This window comes from Ochotona curzoniae, unplaced genomic scaffold (assembly GCF_017591425.1).
Source record: "Ochotona curzoniae isolate NIBS_2020 unplaced genomic scaffold, NIBS_Ocur_1.0 scaffold_2587, whole genome shotgun sequence".
Lineage (NCBI taxonomy): Eukaryota > Metazoa > Chordata > Mammalia > Lagomorpha > Ochotonidae > Ochotona > Ochotona curzoniae.
In genome coordinates, this window is record NW_024467096.1 from 23,688,886 (window position 1) to 23,700,975 (window position 12,090).

The following is a 12,090-nucleotide window of genomic DNA, read 5'->3' on the forward strand; positions in this document are numbered from 1 at the left end:
TGCATTTGTATAGTACCGAGCTTACGGCAGATCTTAGAACTCAGCAAATACAATTAAATAAATAAACATGTATATATGTTTGGATAGTTGAATACAACATACAGAGGGAATTAAGAATTCTTAAACCAGGTCAGCCTCAACATCTTCTCACTTCCTCCTCCTACATCACCTAGTTTTACTCCAATTGAATTTTGTTGGAAGAGACTTCACGTCTCTGCTGGTGACAATGTTTGCTTCCCTGGTCACTCTTGTCATGCTTACAATTTGGGGCATATTTGAATAAGAGCAGCCAATTCCTGCTTTTTTAAGAGACCTCAGAGATGCAATAAAATTTCAAAAATCATAATAGGACCTACCTATTTCTTGACAGACCATGGATTATATCATGACAAACCCAGGACAAATTGTGAATGTTGTGATCTGGCAAGCTTTGCCACCTAATACAATGTAGAATGGAATTGTTCACCCTTGGGAGAATCAGTGCCCATCACAAGAGAATATTGTGTCACTTATTGATTGTCCAGATAAAGATGACACTTCAATATTCAAAGGATAATTTCTACTCAGTTTGTGCTGTTATTGAGAGTTTTGTCCGTGTCACCAGTGCCAGACCAAAAGAGCAAGGGAGGGTAAAGAAAAGTTTAATCTGTTACAGATGAAGGGGAAGCTGACCAACGAGTCACAAAAATTACTGAGGTACTGAAGGAGGATGCTTTGCATTTTTTTTGTTTTTGTTTATTTGTTTGTTTTTAAGTAAGTTAAAAGGAAGAGGAGTTGACCCGGTGAAATGAAGCAGCTGTAAAATTTTGCTGTCCCAGGACTGGCATGATGGTTCAATGGTTAAATCCTAACTTTGCAAGCTCCAAGATCTCATAGAGGGTGCCTGTTCATGTTCCTGTGCTACATCAATGAATTGCACTTGAGTGTCATACAAATCAGACAATCAGAGCAAGGCAAATCTTAGTCTCAACACCCATCGACCTCAAGAACCACCATTGGAAAACAGAGAAGGAATGTATTGCCACCACTGAAGTGATAAAACGTGCCTGAAACCAAAGCCTTTTAAAAAAATATTTATTTCTGCTGGAGAGGTAGATCAGATTTATGGGAAGAAGGCAGAGAAGGAAAGAAAGATGTTGCATCCGCTGGTTTACTCCCCACATGACAGCAATGGCCAGAGCTGAGCCAACCTGAAGTCAGGAGCTAAGAGCTTCTTTCCAGTTTTCCATGTGGGTGCAGGGTCCCAAGGCTCTGGGCCTTCCTTCATTGCTTTCCCAGGCCATAAGCAGGGAGCTCATGGGTAGTGGAACAGCTGGAACATAGATGATAGCACTTACAGGTGGAAGATTAGCCAATTCAGCTATCATGCCAGCCCCTGAAATGCTTCTGAATAAAATCTGTGTGATAACACTGGCTACTGGAGTCTTATCAATTAGAGAAGCAGAGTGATTAGCATCTTGTAGGGCAGGCATGAAGCACTTGCATTGTAGGATCTGTTTGGTGGCTCAGGTTCTTTATCATAGTTGCACCATTGTGAAGTTAAGAAAAAGAAATGTAAGCAAAAACAATTAGAACGCAGTTTAATCATACCTCATAGATGAAGAAACTGAGATTAACAGTGGCAAAGTAACTAATAGCAAAGATCATACTACTGATCTTGATCTTTCTTCTTAGGAAGGTTGTTTCCTCTAAACAATTGTTGGAAAAGAATAATCTGAATGCCCCCTTAGGCAGCAACATTATGTACCAAGTGATTGTCTATACAACATGTAGAATAATAAAATCTGCACATTCATTTACTTTGTCCTAAATCCATTCTTCATCTGTTAAGTGAATTCTCAAACAACTGATTACACAGTACCTCTGCGCTAGCTCAGCGCTCTTTTTAACTTCAGCAGTTTGTGGGTGGGCTTCTAGACTCTTTTTTCTATGGGATTTTGCAACTCTTTTACCCAGGAATTCTCAGGAGTTTACGTATATATATTGCAAACCTTACCGTCTTGGAAACAACAACTGCCTTATAAACATCAATCATTTTTTAATTTCCATGCTGGTATTGGTTCCAGGGGCCTAGGCACATTCACTTATTTCTAGGACTGGAGCTCATCCTCTTTTTTGCTAGGATCCCTGTAACTCATCTTACTTTGACATCTCCCTGCCATCGAGCTTACAGCACCTGACTTCAGGGCGGGTTTATGTGCAAAGCACTGAGAGCAATTCCCACTGGAGTGAGAGCTACCTGTAGAATCCCGTATCTAATGGCTGTTCACTGGAATTACTTGTCTGCCACAGACTCCAGGCTGGTGGTTTGTGCATACCCAGGTGGGGATTGCAAAGCACACATACAAAATAGGAACTAAATGAATTGAATTACATAAATCAAACTGCAATTTTGAAAGTCAGGCACTAATATCAATAACTTCTGTGGAAAAGTCCATGGAGATGGATCAATATATAATATATCAGGAACACTCAAGGATATTTCAGTATTTAATGACCCCCAGCTCAATTCAAGCCTGAGTGATTCTGCATTCTCTAAACGTAAAAGAGTAGATGCACCACCAATATCTTTCCTTACAGAATAACATTACTTTCCATGTTTCATATTTGACTTTCAATTAAATGGTTGCACAGTTTACCTAATAGTAATATTTTTGGCTAAAACACGAGACTTTCCATAAATGCAAGATTTTGTATTTTGATTCTTTGAAACTCCTGTGGAGAATATTCACACTATGTTGCAAAAGGCTAAAGTGAAAAACAAGTTAATACGTTAAAAAAAATCCATATCACACCGCTTCATGTTCTGGCTGCTCTGCTTCCCAAGCAGCTCCTGGCTTGTAGCCTAGGAAAGCAGTGCAGGATAATGCGAAGTCTTGGGACTCTGTACCCATATTGGAGACCCAGAGTGGGGATTTTGGCTCCTAGTTTGTGACTTCGAATTGGCTCAGCTTTAGCTGTTGTGGCCATTTAGGGAGTGAATCAGGGCTGAGAGATCTTTCTCTCCTTCTCTCTGCAAATTTACCTTTCATTAAAAATGAATAAAAATTTATGTGTACTGACTACATCAAAATCAGAACATATGGCAATTATTGAATGAATGTGATTTAGAACAATCCCCCAAACTCATTGAAGATGTTACAAAGTCCACAAAACTGGTAATGCTTGCACAATGCACAGAAAGACCATCTCTGACATTGAGGTGGGGGGAAGGAGAGAAGTGTTTATTTTAAAGGGTCCAGACAGCTATCACCAAACTCCAAAGCTTCTAGAATGGTCCAGGATTCAGGTTCTTAGAAACTGATTTTGATGCTGAGAAGTGCACATTCGACTCACATTCAAGTTTGCGTGGTCAGCTGTGCTTGTGGTCCTCCTTCAACTGAAGGAGGTTGGGAATGAAGTGTTTGTTTTGGAACTGTCTGATGGTAAAGCGTCTTCATTATGTCTAAAGGTCACATGTGACAGTGACTTTCTGTTCTGAGCCTAGAGTTCCTGAAAAAGAAATGCCTCCAAGATCCAATATCGACAAGTGACGCATTAGAAAAACAAATGAACTCTTTATTCATTTTTTAATTTATATTGAAAATGCAGGTTCACAGAAAGAAGGAGAGAGAGAGAGAAAAATCTTTCATCCACTGGTTCATTCCCCAAGTGGCCGCAATGGCTGAAGCTGAACCGATCTGAAGCCAGGAGCCAGGAGCTGCTTCTGGTTCTTCCACATGAGTGCAGATTCCCAAGGTTTGGGGACACTCTCTACTGCTTTCCCACAGGCCACAAGCAGGGAATTGCATGGGAAATGGAGTAGCTGGGATATGAACTGGTGCCTGTGTGGAATCCTGGTACATGACACAGTTTTGTAGTTAAAAGGATTCCCATGTTTCATCCCTCTTTCCGCTTTCCCATTTTCCCCTCCCACCACTTCCCTCACTTATTATAACCTCTCTTTGAGAATATATATATATATATATATATATATATATATATGCATGCAGTTACTTTATATCTGTATTTGTTTTATATCTTACATGAAGGAACTCTGCAGCCTATTGACTAGAGATTAGAATCCCATAGCGCAAACTTCACAGCTTTTGTAAATCATTTAAGCAGTTTTAGTAAGAGGCTGATCTTCAATCAAAAAGCAGATCAAGTGAAGTTAACAGAAGGACGCAGAGAGAACTTGGAAACTGGTATTTGATGGCATTCAGCATCTGTATTTACAGCACCTTGTAGAGATTTGGTTGCACAAGCATTTTGGAGACCAAATTACTCAGTTTTTTTTTTACAGTGAAAATTTTTACTTATTAATCTGAACACTAAAGCAAGTGTCAAATCCTATGTTGACCTATGACTTGTGTGGGCCTGCAAGATGTTTTGTGATTTGTACAACCTAAAGATAATCACTCTCAAAAAAATCATGTATTAAAACTTAAATACTCAGTAACATGTTTTTGCTTGGAATTGAATGCTTCAGCAATTCTGTACTTTAATCCCTGACACCTCCCATAAGATGCTGCCATGAATAAGTACCTGTTCCCCTGCGAAGGCGTTCTGTTCTCACAGTGTCACAAAGCTGACATGTACACAGCAAGTCTCACTCTTGAGTCTCAGCTCTCAACCTCCCTGTCCTCCTCCCCACCCAGGGGTTAAATATTTGTGATGTGTAAGATTGGAAGGGAATTAGCAATATGAATATAGACTTCAATACTCTTAATTGTTCAGTGGTTACATTGTGTAGTTCAATGCCAGTGACCTATTACAGTAGTCACAAAAGTTGTGAGAAACCTGTTTTCATTTGAGCCTATTGTTGTTGCATTGGACTATCCCTCTTTAAGTATTTTGTTCTGTGGGTTTTTCTTTTTTCCCATCTTAATCTGCTGTATTTGGGCTATAAAGATTGCTAATTTCATGTCTTAGGAAAATATTTCTTCTCTTATTTCTCCCCATGAAAATATCAGGCAATTTCTAGCCTCATTTGCCCCACTCATGTAAATGGAGCAAATTCTATTTAGCAAGATGTACTTTATGCAAATTATGTACCATTAACATTTTTATTTGCTTTTCATTTTAGGATTTTTTAAAAGCTCAAGTAGTCATAGCTATTTAGATATTAAAATACATAATGCATTTTTGTTATATTTATTAATATATAAATAAGATGAGAAATATTTACATATTTCATTAGTCTGAAACATTTTTGTCTCATCTGGGCATTAAAAATACCTCAATAAAACATAGTTGGCAGTTACATGACCAGCAACTTACTTAATGAAAGGGATACTTTCGAAATCAAAAAGAACCCAGAGGAGCAGCACACAACTAGACTGTGAGAACCATCCAGTTGTGGAGATGCCAGCTTTAATGCACTGATAGCAATGGAAAGCTTTTCCCACACTGCTACTGTTTAGGAAATTTCATTCCCATCACAACTAAGCTTCGGTTTAACTAACATCAAGTGGATGAATAATGCAAGTGAAAGGCATTTCTTTATTTAAAATGCAAAAGGCATATTAATAAATAAAAACGTAAAATTAGGGATGAAGCAATACACATCAAATTAAGTTATTAGCAAAATGCTACTGTATATTAATTTCTACAGCAACTAACCATAAGCTGAATAATTTACTCTCAGAATAACATTACAGATTTCCTCTAGGCAAAAACCTGAAAATTTCTTTTTCCTGGATGTCAGCCAATAGTGTGAGCTGTCAGTAAAAGGCAAAAGAAATTGATGAGAAAGATTTCTGCACTTCAATATGCTCGACAAGCGAAGAAACACTGTCTCCCTTTAGCACTGTGCTCAGATTACCCAACTTCTTGTCATAATTCCTTGAATACATACACTTAATTTTTAACAGCATGTGAACATACTTTAGTTGTAAAACAAAGATTCTAGATGTATTCAGTAGTGAATTAATTTATTAATTCTTAATCACATAACAAAGGATGTGCTCAAGTTCATTTTTACCTAACAGAATGGGAAATAGAGACATTCACAGGTGTTCATGCAACGGTCTTGTTTGGAAACTTTGAGGAGGACTTTGAAAGCACTTAAAGAGGTTGAGACAGAAATTCTGGTCAACATTTCTTGGGGAAGTGAAAGAGAAGAGTTATTCTTGGAGAAGGAAGAAAATGAACCCTGAGATGCTGTGAAGTCAGAGCCACAGCTACTTAAAAAGCTAAAGCTGCTTTTTGATGGGAAGATTTGTGGTGCAGTTGGGACAATATTGTTTCTGTCTGTTGAAGAGGATCTAGGGAAATCTCAGTGTTCAATTGCCACATCTAAAGGAAGAAATGGGTTCAATCTGGTAGGGCAGTAGGATAACCTCTGGGCTGCAGCTGCTCAAGTTGGAGCTCTTGGTACCTCGACAGACAGGCCTGATTACTTTGCCGCTTTTGTAGAAAGATATAAACAGGGCATGAGTTTGTTTTTTTGCTCAGTAGATTCTACTGCTAAGCTCGATTGGTTCATCACAATCAAGTTTGGACAGACTTTGTGTATTAAAATTATACACCCATGCCTTTTGCCAGGTGACTTTACAATGTTACCTACCAAAGAAAGTGGGATTTTCTTAAATGGGCATTGTTGGGCTTTACCATTTGCACATCAAATGCTTGGAAACTGAAAGTGAATTGTTTTTTATGGGTCCAGCTTGACTGGGATCAGTTCTCTCCTCTGATCTTTCATGGTCTTGTCAGTTACTATGAGAAAAACTAGTATATAGGTGACACGTAGCATTTACTTGACACTTAATAACGCCTGGAGTTTACTCCTTCTAATCAGAGGTAAACCCTGTGAAGACAGTCATAAAAGGTAATACAAAAATAAATGCCCACTGGAGGTATTGAGTTTGGGGTGGTTTGTTGCACAGTTTGATGAATAATAGCTTGTTAATATAGCTTCCTTTAACCTGCTATTCCAACTCGGAAGTCTGGTCATTGTAACTGCTGAGGATTTTTATAAGGACTATCAATTGTTGCCTTTCAAGATACCACAGTATTTTTTTTTTTAAAGATTCATACAGTAAAGGATATAAGAAGAGAAAAATCTAAGATGCTCATCCCTCCACACACACACACAAATCCAAAACAAAAAAAGCAAATAAAACAGCTTCAGTGTTAGGCAAGCGTGTTTGCAAACATGTACCTTCATTTTTAAAGAAATGTTTACATGTCATAATAATATTTTCTACATTTTACCAACAAATGAAAAAGATAGTACAAAGAATGATGCTGTAACTCTCATCCAATTACCTTTATATTTAATATCTCACATTATCATATTTGTCAAAGCTAAGGGACTTTGGGGTATTACTGAAAACTATACATAACAGTGTATTCAAGTTTCAGTCTTTTTTCCATGATATCTTTTTGTTCTGGGATCCCATTGTGAATGTTACGTGATACTTCATCCTTAAATTTTCTCTGATAATTAACAGTTTTTTATATTTCCCTTGTCCTTGTGTGTGGGAGATTGTCCCTGGATCTCTGCCTGCTTAGCCCATGCGGGAGGACATAGGCACACCATAAACCCATGACGATGGTCTTGGCTCACTGAGACGTCAACCAGCCTGTTCACTTGGGTATGCAGTGAGAGCTGGACTGAACCTCAATTTATCTTCTCTATCTTTGGATGAGCTGTGCTAGGACTTCTTTGATAAGCAACCTTCGTCCTCATTCCTGGCTTTGCATTGGCTCAGCTCTCGCCATTGCAGCCACTTAGGAAGTGAATCAGCAGATGGAAGATCTTCCTCTTTGTCTCTCCTCTCCGTGTATCTGACCTTTCAATAAAAATAAATACATCTTTGAACAGATGTTCATAGAAGACATAATTAAAAGACAAGCTTATTTTGTGCTAAAATTTTGAAATCTACACATTTTAACTGGGATTCAGAAAGCATACGATGAATGTTTTCTGTATGGATTTTAAAAAAATTTTAAGTTAAAAATAAGGAGGGGAGGAGAAGAGAGGGGAAGAGTAGGAGGAGAGGAGGTTGGAATGTTGTTCTGTTCTTCAGACTGTGCACATGAAATATGTGAAGTTTGCTGCCTTTGTATAAAAAAAAATTATTTCAATATAGATTCATTTGTCAATTCTATTTTCCATAAACTTTTTGAAGTTCTTTTGTAAGTCAATAATTTTTTATTTTTCTTAAAGTGTATTACTTCATTTAATTACCTATCATATTTTACTGATTCATGTGTATGTAGACGAATATTTGAACTGGAGTATTATGAAATGTCACCCTGAATACTAGTATAATATTGCTAAATATGTTGCTGTGCAAGTCTTTTGAAGACATTGCTTGCTTTCTTTTTTTTTTTTTTTTTTTTAAGGTTTATTTATTTGAAAGTCAGATATACAGAGAGACAGAGAGGAAGATCTTCCGTCTGGTGATTCACGCCCCAAGTGAGCGCAACAACCAATGCTATGCCGATCCGAAGCCAGGATCCAGGAACTTCTTCCGGGTCTCCCACGTGGGTGCAGGGTCCCAAGGCTTTGGGCCGTCCTCGACTGCTTTCCCACGCCACAAGCAGGGAGCTGCCAGGATTAGAACCAGCGCCCACATGGGATCCCAGTGCATTCAAGGCAAGGACTTTAGCTGCTAGGCCATGCCGCTGGGTCCGACATTGCTTTCTTTTGATTAAATATTTAGGAAAAAACTTGCTTAGTTATGCCATAACTTTCTACTTTATTTTTTGAAAAGTCATGCAACTTTTTAAATCTTATATTTATTATTACTAAAGTGGATCACAATTATGTCTTATACTTTCAATGTCTACTTATCTGCATCTTACTGATATAGAATGTACATGTTTGCGAGTAATATATAATTTCTGTAAGATATCTATTCAAGAAACTGCTGTGGTGTTGCAGCAGAGAGCTGGCGTGGGTGCTGGTTCGTGTCCTGGCTGTTCCCTTATTATGCAGTTACCTACAAATGGCCTGGGAAAGTAACAGAAGGTGACCCAAGGGCTCGTGCCCTTGCTACCCCTGTGGAAAACCCACACAGAGCTGCTGGCCTTTGCGGTAATCTAGAGTGTTAGCTTGGATGAAAGGTGTCCATCTTTTTGACTTTTCTTCTTTTTTTTTCTGGCTTTCAAATAAAAAAAGTCTGTTTGAACTTTTTGCCCAATTTAGTTTGCATTTTTATTGGTTCTTTGCATATTCTTAGTGCACATTATCACATGTACCAATCAAAATGATTTTCTCTCAGTCTGTGAGTTTTTAACCTTATTTTCTGAAGCACTATCATTTGAAATTTTGGTGAACAACTTGACTATAATTTCAATATTTTAATGGATTAAAGTCAATGTTGCATTTTTGAAATCTTTGGCTGACATCACAAAAATTATCTCCTGTATTTCCTAATAAAAGTTTTGTGGTTATAGCTTTGATATTTATGTGTTTGAGCCATTTTGGATCAATTTTAATGTGTGCTATGAGATAAGAGCCTAAATTTATCGTTTACACAGATAGATAACCAATGATACTGATCTTGTTTGTGGAAAAGGGTACCCTGTCACATTGAATTGCCTTGGCAATCTTTTTTGAAGACACATCGACTATAATTATAAGGGTTTATTTCTGGTCTCAGTTCTGTTACAACGATGAATGAGTCTATTCTTATTTCAGCAGCAGGCTGTGCTGTTTCTGCAACTCCACAGTCATTTGAAAGTCAGGAAACTCATTATGCTTTAATGAATCAAATTTCTTTTATGAAAGTAATGGTAGGTTTTGAACATTTTCTTCCCTATAGAGAGTTTATCTCCTTCAGGTATTTTGTTTGCTGCTTGACATTTTCTTTTACTAAAGAGGCTTTATTTGGCAATCCATTAATTCTTACTTTCTGCTTACATGTAAAGGGAGGACAAACAGCTCTTCAGAAGCTCTGGGAGTACAGGTGAGGTTTGTGGTTTTAGGACTCCGTTGTGGGGTAATGAGTCAACTATATTAATAGTTTAGGGATGGGTCAAAAGATATGTACATTCAGGAATATCATTTAAGACATTTTTTTTCATATTGAGGAATCTTTCTCTTAGAAAAAAGATGGGAAATCTGGAATCATTCCATCTTGACGAGTTTGAAATAGGCAACTGCAGGAAACACGTAGTCTGATTTGAAAAATCACCCGTCCATAACTCAGGCAACAGCTACAATGAAACTTCCCATATTTTTTTTTAAGTTGTTGAGACTGGTATTTTAAAATTTACATTCTTGCCAAAGGCAATCCACTAATCAAAGAGTTTAACAATGAAAAAGAAAAAAGAATGCCACAACTATTAGAATAATAATTATTTTGTTTCACCACTGCCAGGACTATGTGTTCTTTTGCTTGCTATTGCCAGACAGCTTAGTTCTAAATTTGGGGCTCCATCCCTTTTTGGGGACAGCTAATTATTTCTTCTTCATCTGTTGCATTTGCAAATGAAAATACCATCTCACACTGACTTCCTATAGCTGAAGTTCCTGAAAAGGCCTGAGAGAGTGGCAAGGTTTTTGTCTCTTTCTCGTCCTGCTTTGCTTCCTCCTCTTCCCTTCCTTTTTCAGAAACCTTCTCTTATTGAGATTTTTACAACTGTTTTCCACATCATTTGCGAATTTCTCAATTCAGAGTCATCAAAATTAGCTGTGCTGAGATGATCTGGGTGGTTCAGAATTGTGAGCTCAACCAGACTGCTTGAAATGCTCTTTCAAATCTGTATTTGCTATGTTTACGTTGAGTTGTCAATTATTTGGCTTTTCTATTTCTTAATTCTCCTCATTTAGTTACACCTGTAAACAAATGATTTGTTTCCTAAGCACTACAGTGTCCCTGTGCAGACCATTCTCTTGTTATGGTCCCTGTACTAAAGGACGCCCCTGTGCCTGTGTTCTTGTTGAGTTCTAAGTCCTTCAGGAAATCCATGTTTTGTTTTTATTTTTGTTTTTTTTTCCCCGATGGGCTTATGCATTTCTGACTTAAGGAAATAGTTTGAATGATGTATTTTTTTTTCTCTGTTTGCTTCACCAGATTTGCAAGTATACATAATGTAATTAAAAAGATAATGCACATTTTCCATGAAAATGTGGAGTCCTGGTGTGTGGTACCATTTCTGTAGACAGCAGTAGCTCTTCAGTTTGTAATGGTGCTAGGGAGCTTCTTGAGGAACAACTCACTATGCATAAAATATGTGCTCAATTTCCTACTTCAATACTACAATTTGTATTAGCAGAGCTTTATATCTGTGCCTTCAGGCTTCACAAGGAGTAGGGCTTTGACGGAAACTGCAGAACTGCGCTCCAATAGAACGACCAGGATCTGCGCTCCTTTAGAATGACCTGGATCTGCGCTCCAATAGAATGACCAGGATCTGCGCTCCTTTAGATGACCAGGATCTGTGCTCCTTTAGAATGACCAGGATCTGCGCTCCAATAGAATGACCAGGATCTGTGCTCTTTTAGAATGACCAGGATCTGTGCTCTTTTAGAATGACCAGGATCTGTGCTCTTTTAGAATGACCAGGATCTGTGCTCAGTAAGAATGACCAGGAGCTGCACTCTGTTAGAATGACCAGGATCTGTGCTCTTTTAGAATGACCAGGATCTGTGCTCAGTAAGAATGACCAGGAGCTGCGCTCTGTTAGAATGATCTGGATCTGTGCTCATGCCTGAGGTTTTGTTACTTGTACTTTTTCAGGGCTTCCTGATACTTCACACCCTGCTATTTTTTTTTGAAGATTTCTATAGAGTTTTTAAAAAAGATTTATTTTATTTTAATTGGAAAATTAGGTTCACATAGAGGAGAGACAAAGACCCCCCATTTGCTGGTTCACTCCCCAAGTGGCCACAACGGCCAGAGCTGAGTCAATCTGAAACCCAGAACCAGGAGCTTCTTCTAGGTCTTCCATGTGGGTGCAGGGTCCCAGGGCTTTGGGCTGTCCTCTGCTGTTTTCCTAGGCCACAAGCAGGGAGCTGGATGGGAAGTGGGGCCTCTGGGACACAAACCTGCACACATATAGAATCCTGGCGCATGCAAGGCAAGGACTTTAGCAATGAGGCTCTCACACTGGACACACTCCCTGATATTTTTCTGTTCCACATTTGAGGGA